At 37.1% G+C, this 18,562-nt stretch overlaps 1 protein-coding gene across 1 annotated transcript in view; it reads right to left on the bottom strand.

The window, feature by feature from the left end:
• wnt5a (wingless-type MMTV integration site family, member 5a) overlaps positions 1-18,305 on the bottom strand; it is a 36,453-nt gene extending 18,148 nt beyond the window's left edge. The window contains exon 1 of the mRNA XM_059502994.1: positions 18,183-18,305. The gene's annotated coding sequence lies outside the window, so the exon portion shown is untranslated. The remainder of the gene's footprint in view (positions 1-18,182) is intronic.
• Positions 18,306-18,562: the final 257 nt, after the last annotated feature.

Genomic DNA, 18,562 nt, shown 5'->3' with positions numbered 1-18,562 from the left:
TGCCTAAACGTTTCTCAGAGACATTTCCTTTCAAAATAATATTTTTAAATGGGAAAATCTGAAAGAAAGTGTTTTTATCTCATTTAAAATATGTATTTTATTACATCACATTGATTTAAGGTTATATTTATGTGCTAAACCCTCCTAAACCTTTTCTCAGAGCGATATTTCCTTTCACCTGCGATGCGAAGCAGACAGGGAAGTTGGTTTTAACAAGGAAAACACCGAAAGTAAGAGTTAAGTGTTTTACCTCATTTACGATATGTATTTTATAAGATAATAATACTATATGACGATATTTATTTGATGCGCTCACCTGAACAAGCCTAACGTTAACCGTTTCTCACAGATTTGAATTGCTATGCAGTGCGCAAATGCGGATGTCACTGGGAAACACCAGAAGTAAGTTAACCGTTTTAAACGTTATAGTTACCTAATTTAAAATGTGTTTTATAACATCATATTATTTATAGTGATATAGGTGCGATATAGGTGTGATCTGTTGTACACTCCTTAACTTTTTCTCAGACATTTTCTTACACTCGCGATGCTCTGGAGCAGATGGGGAGGTTGGTTTAACAAGGAAAAAACCTAAAGTAACGTAGACTAACCATGTTCCGTACACTTTTTGCTATTCGCCGCACGTTGTTATAAAAGACAGACAAGCATGTTTCGGGGAATACCTATTATACAGTCCACTCTTTGATTGATGTCTTCAGGACCAATAGTTTTTAAGAAAATTGGTGAAAAGTACCACCTCTGCCAGTGTACGGAAGATGATAGGGGTTAATGGTGTTCCGTACAGGCTTGTAATGGTGTTCCGTACAGCGCTCATAACTTGATTTTATCGGAGAAAATGGACATTTAAATGATCAAATGTGATCAAATGTGAAACTGTTTATTTATTTTAACTGCAAAATTGTGATAGTGAATTGGTGGGTTTTTGTTAAATGTGAGCCAAAATCATCACAATTAAAAGAACCAAAGACTTAAACTACTTCGGTCTGTGTGCACTGAATTTATTTAATACACAAGTTCCACAATTTGAGTTGAATTAATGAAATAAATGAACTTTTCCACAACATTCAAATTTTTTTAGATACACCTGTATGTACAGTACAGACCAAATTTGGAAACATTACTATTTTTAATGTTTTTGAAAGAAGTTTCTTCTGCTCATCAAGCCTGCATTTATTTGATCAAAAGTACAGAAAAAAACGTAATATTGTGATATATTATTACAATTTAAAATAATTGTTTTTAAATTTATTATACTTTAAATTATCATTTATTTCTGTGATGCAAAGCTGAATTTTTAGGATATTTATCACATGATCCTTTAGAAATCATTCTAATATGATGATTCATTATCAAAGTTGGAAACTGTTCTGCTGCTTAATATTTTTTCAGAACGTGATACTTTTTAGGATACTTTGATGAATAAAAAGTAAAAAAAGAAGCTATGTTTTTAAAATATAAATATTTTGTAATAATATTCACTACTGGTCAGTAATTTGGGGTCAGTCATTTTTTTTTCTTTCTTTTTTTAAAATAAAATCAATACTTTTATTCAGCAAGGATGTGTTAAATTTATAAATAAGTGATTGTAAAGAAAATATATCATTAGAATTTTTTTTTATTTTGAATAAATGCAGTTCTTTTTAACCTTTTATTGATCAAATATATTAGAAAGCAGAACTGTTTCCAACACTCATAATAAATCAGAATATTAGAATGATTTCTAAATGATCATGTGATAGACTGGATGTTACATGTGACACTGAAGGCTGGAGGAATGATGCTGGAAATTAAGCTTTGCATCACAGGAATAAATTATTTTTTTAAAGTATATTCAAATAAAAAACTATTATTTTAAGTTGTAATAATATTTCACAATATTACTGTTTTTTCTGTATTTTTGATCAAATAAATGCAGTGTGACGAGTGGGGCGGGGCCGAGAGACTGTAACAGTTTTCCTTGGTGGATAAATAAAGTAAAAATTTGTCTTAATAATAATAATGCTTCATTAACATTAACATTATTAACCAGGTCTTGAAAACGAAAAACAAAAAACAAAATGCAATCGGTTCACTCCGAGCAGAATCGATATTTTTACATTTCTGTTCCTGCTTTCCTCTGATATTATTGTCGTTCTGAAACACACCTTGCAGATTAAAAACGAAACACCCTAAGATCAGCACAATTCACTCACTCATTTTCAGCCACTTATAATTCAAAACAAAGAGGAGTGTGCATCCTGATAAGCAAAAAAAATCAATTTGTTCATCATACAACTATTTTAGACCCAGAAGGACACTTTATTATTATAAACTTAACAATTAACAATAATCCGGTAACAATCGCCAGCATCTACGGCCCAAATTTAGATAATCCGGCCTTTTTCCACACTTTTTTTTCTTCCATTTAAAATTTTTCATACGGCACGGTAATTATAGAAGGAGGCGATTTTAACACCGTAATTGACCCATCACTTGACAGATCCGCAAGTAATAAAAGACACTGGCAATCCACTGACACAATAATACAGTCCATGAGAGATTTTGGCCTTGGTGATGGTTGGAGGCTACAGCATCCAACTGACAAAGAATATACATTTTACTCGTCAGTCCATCATAGCTACTCCCGCATAGACTTTTTCTTAACTAGCAATTCAATTATACCAAATATCTCTGAGCACAAAATCCACTCCATCAGCATCAGTGACCATGCTCCAGTAACATTCATATGGAATCCAGCTAATTTACATAAACACATCAGTAGATGGCGTTTTAACATATCACTTCTTAAAGACCCAGAGTTCGACAGTTATCTTAAAAGCGAGTGGACATCCTTCCTAGAAATAAACGACTCACCAAAGTTATTAGCTTCATTACTTTGGGAAACCGGCCCAAATTTCATTCTCCGTCCATAAAAAGAAAATAGAAAAACAAGAAGAAATCAGACTAGAAAATAAAATAAAATAACTTGAAATATTACATGCAAATAACCAAACAGAAGTAGTATATAATGAATTAAGAAAAAAAATTCCTACTAAATGAAATCATAAATAAGAAAAAAAAAACTCAATTTCTTATTCATAGACTCCGTCAAGAAACCTTCCATCATAGCAACAAATCTAGTAAATATTTGGTCAATCAGATCAGAAAGAAAATTCAAGATTACCAGTGCACATGAATACAGCCACTATTTCACTTATTCCTAAACCTAATAAAGATCCAACCCTTCCATCAAACTACCGTCCTATATCTCTCATCAACGCAGACATTAAAATAATCAGTAAAGTTCTTGCACATAGAATTGAAAAAATTATCCCGCTCATAATCCACCCGGATCAGACTGGTTTTATTAAAGGTAGGCAGGCATCCAACAACACACGCAGATTATACGATTTAATCCATTATTCATCACTACAACAGGAAAATACCATTATAGTCACTTTAGGTGCAGAAAAAGCTTTTGACAGAGTCAATTGGAACTTTTTATTCACCACATTACAAAAATTTGGCTTTGGTGAGTCGTTTATTAATTGGATTAAAATTCTATACACAGCACCTTCTGCCACAGTCACAACCAATGGACTAACATCACAAAGCTTCACACTGCACAGGGGGACTAGGCAAGGATGCCCACTCTCTCCTTCTTTATTCACCATCTTCATTGAACCCTTAGCAGCAGCCATCCGTCAGAACCCACTCATCAGAGGAATCCACACACCCCAAACACAACACAAGATTAGTTTATATGCTGATGACATTTTACTCTTTTTGCAAAATCCTCAATCATCTCTGCAAGAAATAACTAAAACCATTGATCTATACTCTACAATATCAGATTATGCAATAAATTGGAATACATCTTCAATTCTTCCGCTACATCAAACTAAATGGGATGTTGTAGCCCAGGTATCACCCATTCCTCTATGCACAGGCCACATCACTTATTTAGGCATTAAGGTTTCCTCCAGGCTGTCAGAGCTGACTGGACTCAACTTCACTCCTCTACTGAAAACATTAGAAGACGACCTTCACCGCTGGCACAACTTACCACTCTCCATCCAGGGCAGAATAGCTATAATCAAAATGACAGTACTTCCAAAAATAAACTATTTTTTCTCAATGATCCCAACCCAACCTTCTCTCAATTGGTTCAAATCTGTAGACTCCATCATTACCCGATTCTACTGGAAAAATAAACCACCCCGGATAAAATTAAGCACTTTACAAAAACCCAAATCCTTAGGAGGATTAGAAGCACCACAACCAACTTCAATACATATATAAATGGACTCACCCCACTCTGTCAGACATGGCTACATGGCTAGACATAGAACAATCACTCTGTGAAAAATTGCACATATCAGACATCCCATTTCTTAGTCAGTCCATTAAACACCACCCATGTTTCAAATCATTGACAATAGACTCTGCTCTGACAGCCTGGTGGAAATATCATCACATCACAAACTCCAATCAGGCCCCATCTAAACTCACCCCACTCTGGAATAACCCTGATTTCACAAGCAACTAAAAAACACTCAATTTCCATAAATGGGCACAAAAGGGCATCTCACATTTAAAGGTGCCATCTGTCATATCTGGCAAAAAAAATCAAGTCATACTCCACATTCCATACCAGATGGGGGCAGTATGCCTCAATAAAGTGAATTGGTCTACTCTAGAGTAACAAACGAGAAACGGCATAGTCTCTATGCTCCGCCCATACCTTCACAACAATCCTAGAGCATAGCCGAAAGCCTATAAGACAGCGGTTCTCAATTGCAGTCCTCGCGCCCCACTGCTCTGCACATTTTGAACGTTTCTCTTAGCGCTTCAGACATTTGTTCTATTCGAACATAAGTGCCCTGCGAAGTGGACATCACAGGATATTCAGCCATGATTCCAGTTCGAAGTGAACGTAGCTATATGTTCCAATCAAAGTGCATTGAAGTGTGCAAGACGTGAATTTAAATTGTATTGATTTACAGAGGTATATGATGTCACAGTTGTCCATGTTTAAAGATGCTGCACAGCACAAATCAGTGATTGAATGTTTCGATGTGAGGTAAACTTCAACAGATTTCTCCTGCTCAGAGAGTAGGGAGCAATGAACATTTGAAAAACAGTTCATGAACGGAGTTTATTTCTAACGAGCTGATTATCTGAATCAGGTGTGTTAACAAAGAGAAACGTGCAAAATATGCAGAGCAGTGGGGCGCGAGGACTGGAATTGAGAACCACTGCCATAAGAGGACGTTTGGTTATGTCAAGTGATTTTGAAACATGACATCTTCAAGCTACTCCCCTTCACCTTTCCCAGTGAATATGTTCATATTCGTTTTGTTCATATTACATTGAGTTGTATATACACATTATTTGAATTAAATTAATTTGACAGACAGCATTCTGTCAACATCATTGGTCAACATCAGACAGCTGATGTTGACCAAGCTAGCGCCAACCAACGTAACCAGAGCTGCCAACTCTCAAGCATTCACCGTGAGACACACGCAATTGACTCTTTTCACACGCTTTCACGCCACACATCAATTTTCTCAAGTACAGAAAAACCACGAAGCAAAGAGGACACGGAGACCAACAGACTAGTTAGAGCAGGTTACTTATGATATAAAAAATGGGTAAGTTATAGCTAGCTAATTATCAAACTCAGCTACGGTTAGCCATCGCTAACATTAGCACGTTTATAGAACAGCCTTCGATACATTTCTATGTTATAACTTCCCGAAAAAAATACACAAACATATAAAACAAACTTCTAGCGAAATACTAACAGCATCTAACTTACCAATCCAAAAGAAATGTTGCAAGTTCGGTGTCGAACCTAATTTCTTTCAGGTCCATCAGTTGTCTCCAGCGATTGAAAGCAGTGCCAATGTTTACTCTGGTTCGGCTCCTTTTCTTATCGGATTTGATTTGTGATTCCGAGCGCGGTTGTTTCCCTGTAGCGGGTGGTGGTCTCTTGCCAAGGGCTTAAGTTATCCTTCCGCTCTCTTCCCTGAACTGAAATGAAGTAGTGGGCTGTACTTTCCACATGATTGACATCAGGTATAAGTACGCCCACAAGCCGTGCGAGTTATTCGTGTATTGCAGGTTGGCTGGTGGTTATGTTGCCCGCATACTGCCTCCCATGGCCGAAACTGGTATTACGACACCTGTCGGGCCGGGGCTAGTAATGCTACTGCTAATTAAGGTTGATATCTCTGCAGCAGTATAACTTGACATTTTTTTAATGACATCATCGCCCTTATTTCTTCTCATACTTTTGATGCGTGTAGGTAATTTTTTAAATATTTTTACCTCAATTTTTGCACATAGCAACTTTAAAGCACATTTTTCAGTCTAACAACTTTTTTTCATTTTCTTACTTAGTCCAGGAGTATGGTATTGGGAGCAATCAATTCTTGAATTATCTGCAACTCAAATCAGCTGTATTATCCAAAATCAACAACAGAACTATCAACATTCACCTTCCTACCGCATTAGCAGATTTAATTAATATATCCTCCCCGAAAAAATTACTTTCCAAAATATACAAAATTATAGCTAATTCAAATAAAACCATAACTTTACCAACAATCAAATGGAAAGAAGACCTTTCGATTGCTCCTGATAGCGACTTCTGGACTCAAATTTGTAAAAATATTTATTCCATGACTAAAAACGCCAACCTTCAGCTCATACAGTATAAGACTCTTCATAGAACACACTACACTGGGGAAAGGCTGGCTAAAATGGGATTCACATCAGGAATTTGCTTACACTGCTCACAAAACTGTCCGGACACATATATCCATGCCACATGGCACTGCCCACCCATTAAACACTTTTGGAAAGACGTCACTGAATCCCTGTCCCGCCTCCTGGGCTGCCGCATCCCATTATCCCCCTTACTCTGTCTACTAGATGATCTATCAACTCTCAATCAGGAAATAACAAACAAAAGGATGCCCCTTGTAGCCTTAGCCATCGCCAAGAAAACTATATTTTTGAACTGGAAATCCAGAAGCACTATTCACATAACACACTGGAAAAATGTGCTCATAGACTACATCTCCCTAGAATATTTTACACCTCATTACAACTGTATATCGGAACCTCAACACACCAGATCAGACCTCATCCAACTATTACAAATCTGACACACTCATCCCGATTAATTATGTATTCATTTATTATTATACATTTATACAAGGTTTTAGTCATATTGTGAGTATTTTCATTATTATTATTATTATTGACATTATGGTTATTAATATTTTCAATATCATAGAAACATTTAACAGTGATGGAATGATGGTGATGTGATGATAATTTGCTTGATATAAGGACGGTAATGGTATAACATATATATATAAAATGATTAAAATAAATAAATGAATAAATAAATGCATAAATGAAATGATGATGATAATAATGATATAAATATATAAAATATACAAATATAACCAAATCAAGTCAACATCTAACACATACCACACATGATTTTAATGCACTTCACCTTCTTTTAATGCACCACCTTAGTTTAGGCATACATACAAATAGTAACTATACAGTGAATGAGAAGAAAGGGAAAGAAAAGGGCAAAAAAAAGAAAGAGAAAAGAAAAAGGAATAAAGAAAAAAGAGGGGAAAAGGAAAAACTGACACATAAACTAGGAGAGGTGTGGTATGTGGTGGGTGTGTGTCACACGTGTGTGTATTGTTATTATTGTTGTTATTATTACTATTATTATTATTATTATTATTATTATTATCATTATTAATACAATCATTTTTATTGATATCACTGTCGCCGTCAACGCAAAGTGTTATAATAGCCATCTTTAGCATTACTATTATATATATATATATATATATATATATATATTATATTATTATTATTACTATTGTTGTTATTATTATTATTACTATTGTTGTTATTATATTATTATTGATATAACTATTGCAATTGTACTTTCAATACAAAATATTATCATTATCGCCATATTTAGTATTACTATTATTACTGTTATTACTGTTGCTATTATTATTGATATAAATGTTGTTATTATTATTATTATTATTGTTATTATTGATTTTATCAATATCAACATCATCACTTTTTTTTTAGTATGAGTAGCAATACTGTTATTTTTATTATCACTATTATTATCATTATTATCACTACTATTATTATTATTATTATTATTATTATTGATATTACTATTGCCGTCAACACAACTTATCACCATCCGTAGTATAATTATTTTATCATTACTGTCATTGTTATTACTGATATTACTGTTACCGTCACCACTAAATATTATTATCATTATTATTATACATGCTATTACTAGTTAAATACTATTTAATACTTCTACATATTACTATTATTATTTGTTGTTGCTGTTTTTTTTTCATTGTTGTTATTATTACTGCTGTTTTATTGTTGTTTTTGTGTTCTGTTGTTGTGTTATGTGTTTACCTTATGTATAATAATAAAAAAAAACCTGGTTCGGGTGGAAGAAATACTGGTTAATAACGTTATTTATTTTAAAACAATTTTATTTGCCTATAATTTGCCTAAAAATAATAATAGCCTAATAAAGTACAGTGTTTTCTTTACTCAAAAGGAAAAGGAAAAAAGAGAGATCTGGTAACATTAGCCAATAACCCGCTGAGTTAAGTCACAGCCAACTTCTTCTTTTTAGATTTTGGCCAAATGAATACAGGCTACTAAAGAAACAAACAAAAAAAATTATAGAAAGTCTGTCAACACTTTAAAGACATTAAAGTATTTTTAAGATATTTAATTAAGTTTGCTGCATTTTATATATAAATAAAAAAACCATACTTGTATAAGATTGCGTTTCGAGAGTGAAAAAAAAAAAAACATGAGTCGCGTCACACATCCCATTTTGTTAACCCTATTATTTTCCGAAATAATGAAGGCTAAAATACCTTTAGGCTAAAGTAAAATGTTAACAAACATTATAAAAAGTTATTAGTTTCTCTCCAAAACAAAATCCTCTTTTTGAAGTTTAGGCTATATAACAACGTCAGTCCAAAAACAAATTAATTCGTGGTGAAGATGATACCTACCTCTCTCATTTGGCACGAATCCAAGTGTTTCCATATTCCCGATGTATCTGGATGCTAAAATATTATTTATTATATAGTGTTTGTACTTTCATCGACATAAAACGTCATCCTTCACATCGGCTTTATCAGCACAGTGAGGCGTGGTCACGCTGAATGCAACAAATTCTGTACAACGGAGCAGTGTAACTTTTTTATTTGTTTCTTTAACTCTATTTTATTTTGATAATGAACAGGCTTAAATATAGCTAAATTATGTTGTGTGTGCACGTAAGGCATCGGCGCAATGGTCAACGCTGGTAGGTTATACAGATGCAAGACATTATTCAAATCGTCAAGCTTTAACAAATTTTGTGGAAAAAATTTAACAAAGCTTTCGCAAAAAAAAAATAAAACTAGGGGCCCACTCGCTGCTGTTTCATTTTCCTTTGGAACGTGTCACAATGAACCGTAATTCAGCACATTTTTTCTTTCGTTTCGTTAATCTGTAAATATGATTTAAGCAAAATATATTTAGTGTAGGCCTATATGCCTATATTTATTTTTATGTAATACTATAGTTTTTCTGTTTTCTCCGTTCACAGAAGCGCTGCAGGTGTGTGTGATCTGTTGAATTCATCTTACACTATCCTCAGATAAACTCTAAAGCATCTGTTATACTTTCCGTGTACAATCCGGATGCGGACTTCTTCCATTTATACTTCGGAAAGTGTACGCTGATGGTCCGCTCTGCAGCAAACACAAACAATTGCCCAGAATTATTGCAGATCTTTATATTATTTTATTGACGGATTGCACAGGTTCTAGTAGCAATGGGCTTCTTCATACACTGCCTACACATGTGCAATTGTGATTTTGAAGCCTAATGACCGTGCAAAATGGGAGGCATGTGGTCGTCCACTCTGAGCCTCCACACACTCTCTCTGAAGACGATTTTTACGTCATGCCTACCTAGCAGTCCATAGAGGACTCGCAACTGCGGAAAGTATTACAGAGGCTTACGGGCGGTGCATTGCCATTGCGGCTTGCCTATGATGAGTTCACAGCTGAGCGACATTTCACTCGTTGGCTTCGTCACATTTGCATAGGCCGTACTGCTGGATTAGTGATTGGTTGACAGCAAATTTCAAATATAAAATTTTCAAATATTTCAAACGATAAAATAACGTTATTAACCGGTTAATGGTTATTTCAAATTTCCGATTCTGTTCGGAACTATAAAATTCGGTTTTCGTTTTCATTCCTTGAACCGGTTCAGAGCCCTGTTATTAACATATTTATTATCCCCGTTATATTATTATTTATTTATTTTTCACCATGTTTCCATATTATCTACCTCAGGTCCAAAACAAATGTACAAATTATATACAAACTGAAAATACTAAATACTTTTTTGATATATTTTCATTAGTTATTTTCAAAAGAGAATTACTAACATGGATGCTTACAAAGCAGAGATCACCTTCTTAATTCCAATGGGAGAGATTAACTTTTGTTTGTCTTTATTATTTTGAACTATATTATTTGGTTACTGTGTTATTTCTGTTTCAAAAGGCAGCGGTAAACAACTCTTTAAAATTTAAAGAGTGTTCATGTGATTTGTGAAATTAATAAATGCATAATAATCATGATAATCGTGAAACCGTGATTCATTTCTCAGACTATAATCTTACCAACACTATCTATAATTGCTGCATCCCCACCTGCAACATGTTGCCATACTTCAACATGATTTCACATGTTCTTCAGACACCGGCACACACTGGAAGTGTACCAGCACCGGCGGCGCCAGGGGGGGTCTTGGGGGGTCTCAAGACCCTGCAAAAAAAACGCCTTGACCCCCCATTTGACCCCCCACCCTCTTCCTGATTAAAAAATATATATATCCGGGATAAAGATTAAAAACAATATTTCTCTTCAAACTACGCAGAACATTAATAATAATTATTTCGACATTTATTCGTACACTGAACCGAGAACCGTTTCTGTCAGACGTGTCCGATTCGAGAACCGAGGAGCTGATGATACTGCGCATGCGTGATTCGGTGTGAAGCAGACTGACACACAGAGTGTCTGAACCGAACTGATTCTTTTGGTGATTGATTCTGAACTGATTCTGTGCTAATGTTATAAGCGCGGGTAAACCGAAGGCTTGAATGAAGGGCACTCATCGGCAATGACATTACATCGAGCACAAAAGAACTGGTGAACCGTTTTGTTTTCAACTGGTTTATTTGATCGAATTGTCCGAAAGAACCGCTTCTCTTGAGCATCTGCTCCTTTGCCCTTAAAGAGCCCTTTTGTGAATGCCTACCCACGCCCAATCATAATATTAGTACAATTTATTAATAATAATTTAGCCGTAAATAAAATGACCAACATGATGACCTTTCACCTGACGACGACGACCTCATTCGACCGGGACGATTCCTCACGCCGCATGCGTATTTTTTCATTACTAGAGGATATTTTCAACACCGTGGCAGCTGGTAAGTGGTGTTTCATTCTCAGTGAAGTGATTTTGATGTTTATTTACTTAATAATATTTTACAATGTCAATGTCAATGTCACCTTTATTTATATAGCGCTTTAAACAAAATACATTGCGTCAAAGCAACTGAACAACATTCATTAGGAAAACAGTGTGTCAATAATGCAAAAATGAGAGTTAAAGGCAGTTCATCATTGGATTCAGTTGGATACAAGAATGATGTGATTTGAGAACATGCATATATGTTGTTTATATTGCTGTGTGTAGCCTGTATTGTAGAAGTAACACTAGCGTGCTGTTTGAGGGAGAAAAGTTTCACTGGCATCGAGTGGTCTGGTCTTTTTTATGTTATTTGACTAAACTTTTATATTACAGTACTTATTTATTTTTTAACACGTAGAGTGCCTTAAAAATAATTATCACAACACTGGTAAGACTTATTCAGATTTTCTCATTCTCTGAATTATCATTATAAAAATAAAAACAATTCAGAAATGAATTCAAATATAATTATATTTTAATGTGACGCAAATATTTTTTTTCTACAATTGCAACAGTGTTTACAACAGCAAGACCACTTTAGCCTGTAAACTCAATAATATCTCTCTGGAAATGAATGTAAAAAATATCAATGTCAATAAAAAATGCATAATATACCTGACATCAAAGTGCAGTGTGAAGGATATGAATAACAAATGTAGCCTGTCATTTGTTTACATTGCAAAGGTGTTCAATTTTAGACAACTACAACAGTAATAATAATAATACTAATCACTATATTTCAGTGTATCAGTTTTTTAATGTTTTGTATCAATATTTAAGGTGGACTTATTGATTAGGTGCAAGAGTAGTAGTGATGGTTAAAATAATAGATTAATGCTGAAATGGTAATTTGAGCCTTGTTCCTAGATGGACAGAGAGTGAAAAGTAATAGATCAAATAAGGAGATGGAGATAGAGGAAGAAAAAGAGGGAAATGTAGAGGCACAAGTGACAGAAAGAGCATGTAACAGTAAGCCAGGAGACAGAGGCTGGTGAGAAAGACGAAAATGTAGAGGCACAAGTGTTTTCTATAGTTTTTACTATAACCGCTGTTCCCTTTCGAGGGAACTTCGAATTGCGTCCTCTAGGGGCCGCTTTGGGGAACACCTCGTCATGACCCGTGTCTGAAGCATACATTGAAAAAACACCAACTTGTTGGCCGGCGACAGCCTCCAACGTCACTACCGGCACGACTATAAATAAGCACCGGGAGAGCACGTCACTATCTTCTTCATCTTCACTGACTGTTGTGTTTGAAGCGTGCATCTGAAAGAACCGGTAAGGGCGATATTTCTCTGTTTATCATGGCAACAACTAGCAAGCATTTAGACGATGTGTGCATCCGTGTCGGCGTTATTTGACACCCGATGACACGCGATCTTTGCGTCATTTGTTTGGGTGAAGAGCACGCACGCGATGTCTTTGAGGAGGCAATCTGCGTGCATTGTGAGCGTTTTTTCAATGGAAAAAGCTCCGCTCTCGTTCGTCTCTCTTCTGAAAGAAAAGGGGAAAAAAGGCAGCCATCTGCTTCCTGCAGTTCAGGACGTGTCCATGCCGAGGCGTGGAACAGAATGAGCTCGTGAGAATACAAGTGGATCTGTCTGTATGGTTTAAAGAGACACTTTCCCATTCGTGCTCGTAAAAAAAGAAAAAAAAAGAAAGAAGGGCAGCGGACGAGAGAGAGCCTCAGGAGGATGATGTTATATCTTTAACACTTTCTGATACTGAGGTTAGTGCTCTGCTGGGTTTTTACCCAGGAAAAGCAGGAGATATTTGAGGATGGTGAAAAAGCTGAGGCTGAGCCTTCTCAATTCTCCTGCCCTGCGTATGTAGAGCTGTTGGAGGTCGACCATAACCCTCCAGCTCAGGTGAGCCTTTTATTTCTGCATGATCTCCATACAGAGATTAAAAAGAAATGAAAGATGCCGTTTTCTTCTCACATCCATCGGTTTCGGGATGAAAGTAATCTGCTGACATCGAGGTGATGCGCGAAAGTGGCTATGAGGGAATGCCCCCTGTAGAAAGAGCAAAATTTTTTATAAATTATTTATAAATAATTTTTATCTGTGAAAATTTATTCTTTCTGCAGGGGAAACATCCTCTCTTAATCTCCCTCCTTGCCATTTAAGCCCTTTCAGAAAATCATCTCGCTTAAATGGCAAGGCATACGCAGTAGCAGGTCAGGCTGTGGCTTTATTTCACACAATGCTGGTGCTTCAAGCATATCAGACTGATCTGCTAAGAGACCTGGATAGAGGCAGGGTCCTTTTTCTGATCAGGTAGCTGAGCTGCGCCGCACCATGGATCTCTCTCCGTGCTACCAAGCAGGCTGCCTCTGCCATGGGCAGGACTATGGTGGCCATGGTGGCAGCGGAGAGACATCTGTGGATGAACCTGGCAGACAAATTACGGCCTATGCTCTCAATGTCAAATGCAGAAATGTTAATCCATGCATTTATGACCTCAAGGTTAGATTATTGTAATGCTTTATTGGGTGGTTGTTCTGCACGCTTAGTAAACAAACTACAGCTAGTCCAAAATGCAGCAGCAAGAGTTCTTACTAGAACCAGGAAGTATGACCATATTAGCCCGGTCCTGTCAACACTGCACTGGCTCCCTATCAAGCATCGCATAGATTTTAAAATATTGCTTATTACTTATAAAGCCCTGAATGGTTTAGCACCTCAGTATTTGAATGAGCTCCTTTTACATTATAATCCTCTACGTCCGCTACGTTCTCAAAACTCAGGCAATTTGATAATACCTAGAATATCAAAATCAACTGCAGGCGGCAGATCCTTTTCCTATTTGGCGCCCAAACTCTGGAATAACCTACCTAACATTGTTCGGGAGGCAGACACACTCTTGCAGTTTAAATCTAGATTAAAGACCCATCTCTTTAACCTGGCATACACATAACATACTAATATGCTTTTATTATCCAAATTCGTTAAAGGATTTTTAGGCTGCATTAATTAGGTAAACCGGAACCGGAAACACTTCCCATAACACCCTATGTACTTGCTACATCATTAGAAGAATGGCATCTACGCTAATATTTGTCTGTTTCTCTCTTGTTCCGAGGTCACCGTAGCCACCAGATCCAGTCTGTGTCCAGATCAGAGGGTCACTGCAGTCACCCGGATCCAGTACGTATCCAGACCAGATGGTGAATCAGCACCTAGAAAGGACCTCTACATCCCTGAAAGACAGCGGAGACCAGGACAACTAGAGCCCCAGATACAGATCCCCTGTAAAGACCTTGTCTCAGAGGAGCACCAGGACAAGACCACAGGAAACAGATGATTCTTCTGCACAATCTGACTTTGCTGCAGTCTGGAATTGAACTACTGGTTTCGTCTGGTCAGAGGAGAACTGGCCCCCCAACTGAGCCTGGTTTCTCCCAAGGTTTTTTTCTCCATTCTGTCACCGATGGAGTTTCGGTTCCTTGCCGCTGTCGCCTCTGGCTTGCTTAGTTGGGGACACTTCATCTACAGCGATATCGTTGACTTGATTGCAAATAAATGCACAGACACTATTTAACTGAACAGAGATGACATCACTGAATCCAATGATGAACTGCCTTTAACTATAATTTTTGCATTATTGACACTGTTTTCCTAATGAATGTTGTTCAGTTGCTTTGACGCAATGTATTTTGTTTAAAGCGCTATATAAATAAAGGTGATATTGACATTGACATTGACATCGGGAGGAAAGAAAATGCTTTCTTCTTGATGCTCAGGTTTAGCCTTCTGAGCTTTTCGGTATTTCCGTTGAGACGGCGATTTGAGAAGTTCTGGTAGACGAAGGCGCACTCTGCTGCTTTCAGATCCTTCGTTCCATGAAGGTCCAGGTCTGAGCCCGAACAACATAGGGGTCCTGGCCTGTCCCGATCTGAGGATCAAAGAAAGGCACAGAAGGCTAGTGTCGCAACTCGCGTTCCTCCCCCACCCGCGGGCAGGGGTTAGAGGAATCGTGGGTCAAGAGGAGGTAAGCAGAAACTAAGGGGTATGAACGTTCTCGTCTGAATCAGAGTGATACCTAGGTATCTACTCGTTCCCTTTGGGGATTTTTAACCCTCTGGATTCTAAGAGGTTATCAGGGAAAAATAGACTCATAACGCGTATATGCGTTAATCGACTTCAGAGGGTTAACTTCTGCTTTTATCCTCCCCTTCCTAATTCCCCTGTAACCACCAGCTCTCCACCTGATCGAGGTTAGGTGGAAACCTCTCGCATAACAGTCTCCTATGCTGGACCTATAATGTTTTTATGGTTCTATGTTCATAGCAACCACCTGACTGATGGTCCAGACTAAAAGGAGGCGCCCCTTGAGCGGGGCTCCAGCGCAGGAGGGTGGGTGAGTAAATGTAACCCTCTGTGTATATACTTATGTGTATTTAATTGATGGTGGTTACGTGTCTACTAATAAACTGTGTGAGTTTCCTTTTGCAGTGCTCAGTTACAGTGTTTACTAAACACTCGCCAGCACCAGCCATCCGGCTTCATGTTCCAGTATTAGGCGGCTGAGATCACAGGTTTCTGAGGGAGCCTCCTTGATCATCAGGCCTGGCACAGCACTGCAGGGAATTTCATGGATGTCCGGCCATGGTTCTGGCCTGCACTCCCCTCAGCATGGCGGTGTGGGTATACTGTTCCCCAAAGCGGCCCCTAGAGGACGCAGTTCGAAGTTCCCTCGAAAGGGAACTGTCTCAGGTTACGTATGTAACCATAGTTCCCAGAGTAGGGAACGAGACACTGCGTCCTCTAGCTCCCTGCCATGCTTCGGACGCAAGCTTCAGATGAAGAAGATAGTGACGTGCTCTCCCGGTGCTTATTTATAGTCACGCTGGTAGTGACGTCGGAGGCTGTCACCGGCCAACAAGTTGGTGTTTTTTCAATGTATGCTTCAGACACGGGTCACGACGAGGTGTTCCCCAAAGCGGCCCCTAGAGGACGCAGTGTCTCGTTCCCTACTCAGGGAACTATGGTTACATACGTAACCTGAGACAGTTCTTAATTATTCTGTAGAACAGAGAAGAAAAAGCCATCAGGTTGGGACAATTTAAGACATTTCAGTTTCAAATCCCAGAGCTATTATTATTTTAAACTTAAAATTGTCTTCTCTATTGTTTCTTTTTCAAAACGACATCAAAGCATTTGCTGCTGTATCAATACATAATCATCCATATCGTTACGAGAATCAGCAAGGAATGCATCACAATATATTGCTGTATTGATATTTTGAACAGCGCCATTTAAAGTCTTGTTCCATGTTCCCCTTTTATACTTTGAGCATCTGCCCCTCCAAAGGTCTCTGCACAGCCCTGTTCAGAGGGAGTGTCAGCCACGTTAAAAAAGTTAACCGCTTAAGTCATTTGTGGATTAATGCTTATTGGAGATGCGAACCGTTTCAAACAATTCAGTTCGATTTGGTGAACTGGTTCAAGAAGATCCGGTTACATCGAATGATTCGTTCATGAACCGGATATCACAAACTGAGGTGTTTTGAAATCTCACACAACAGACACTGAACAGAAGACAACGCTGAATAAAGTCGTAGTTTTTGCTATTTTTGGACCAAAATGTATTTTCGATGCAGTAATATGCAGTTGTTAGCCGTGTCCACTGTATTTTTTGTTGGTTTTCATGAGACCCCCCTTGAAATGACCAGGACCCCCCATTGCCCCCCCCAATCAAAATTGTCTGGAGCCGCCACTGTGTACCAGTAGTGTCAAAAAAATGTTGCTGCATCTCGTTCACTTCTCAGAGGACCAAGATGACAACCATAACCCAGCGATATTTTCTATAGTGAAGCTATGTAAAACCTTTCTGTCAAGAGAGAAAAAGAGGTGTGACTAGACTCTGCCAACATCAGGGGAACTGTGACCCATAATATAATGTAACCTAAGTTAACCTCTGTGCACAAAATATTTCACTCAACAAGTGTAAACCACTTCCTAAATAAATGACTTATATGTGCTTTTATGAATTAAAAAATATAAAACAGAAAAGCTGTCACCCAGTATTAAAAAGTGTAATTAAGTGCAATTAAATGCAAGCTCTAACATGATACACATCTGTACTTCTTAATTTTTATTTATTTATTTACATTTTTTTTTTGTAGATGAGATGTTAAAGGTGTTACATATGTTTTGACCTTGAAATATCAGTTTCAAATAGGTCAAGTGGATAGGTCAAGTGCCAAGCTTTTTTTATTTGAGCAAGTCAAGCAAGCAAGTCAGGCAAGTCAAGATTATCACAAAAATTTACTTGCTTGAGACTTGAAGGTTAAGACTTGAGATTTACTTGATGGCCGGCAGATGGCGTCATAAACACTTAGTTATAAAGACATTCATCTAGGCTACTAGTCTTTAGATAGATAGATAGATAGATAGATAGATAGATAGATAGATAGATAGATAGATAGATAGATAGATAGATAGATAGATAGATAGATAGATAGATAGATAGATAGATAGATAGATAGATAGATAGATAGATAGATAGATAGATAGATAGATAAACTTACAAGACGTTCCTTCACTGATGTCTGACCAAGTCGATATAAAATGTAATTTATTATTGTGTTTTGCTTCCCGTTTTATTCGTCTAAGGAAGACCTCCTCTTTGGGCTCTGTATGGTTATTAACAAAAGTACTAATACTAAATAATACTAATAATACTTATAATAAAAATAATATGCTAAAATCCCACAGAGATTGATAGAGAATATTCCCAATGCTGTTGCAGTTGACTCGTGCTGGTTGTGTGGATATTTCTATATTTGTCCCCAAGATCCATAAAACATTAAGTTTAGGCAGAAAGAAGAGGTTAATCCACACGTCACAAAAATCACACAGGTAATTTCCTCCAGGTTAATCCAGGAGACAAACTCTTCATTCTCAGCGT

Source organism: Carassius carassius, chromosome 21, assembly GCF_963082965.1.
Source record: "Carassius carassius chromosome 21, fCarCar2.1, whole genome shotgun sequence".
Taxonomy (NCBI): domain Eukaryota; kingdom Metazoa; phylum Chordata; class Actinopteri; order Cypriniformes; family Cyprinidae; genus Carassius; species Carassius carassius.
The sequence above is the reverse complement of the archived record's forward strand: the minus strand, read 5'-3'. Positions and strand labels throughout refer to the sequence as shown.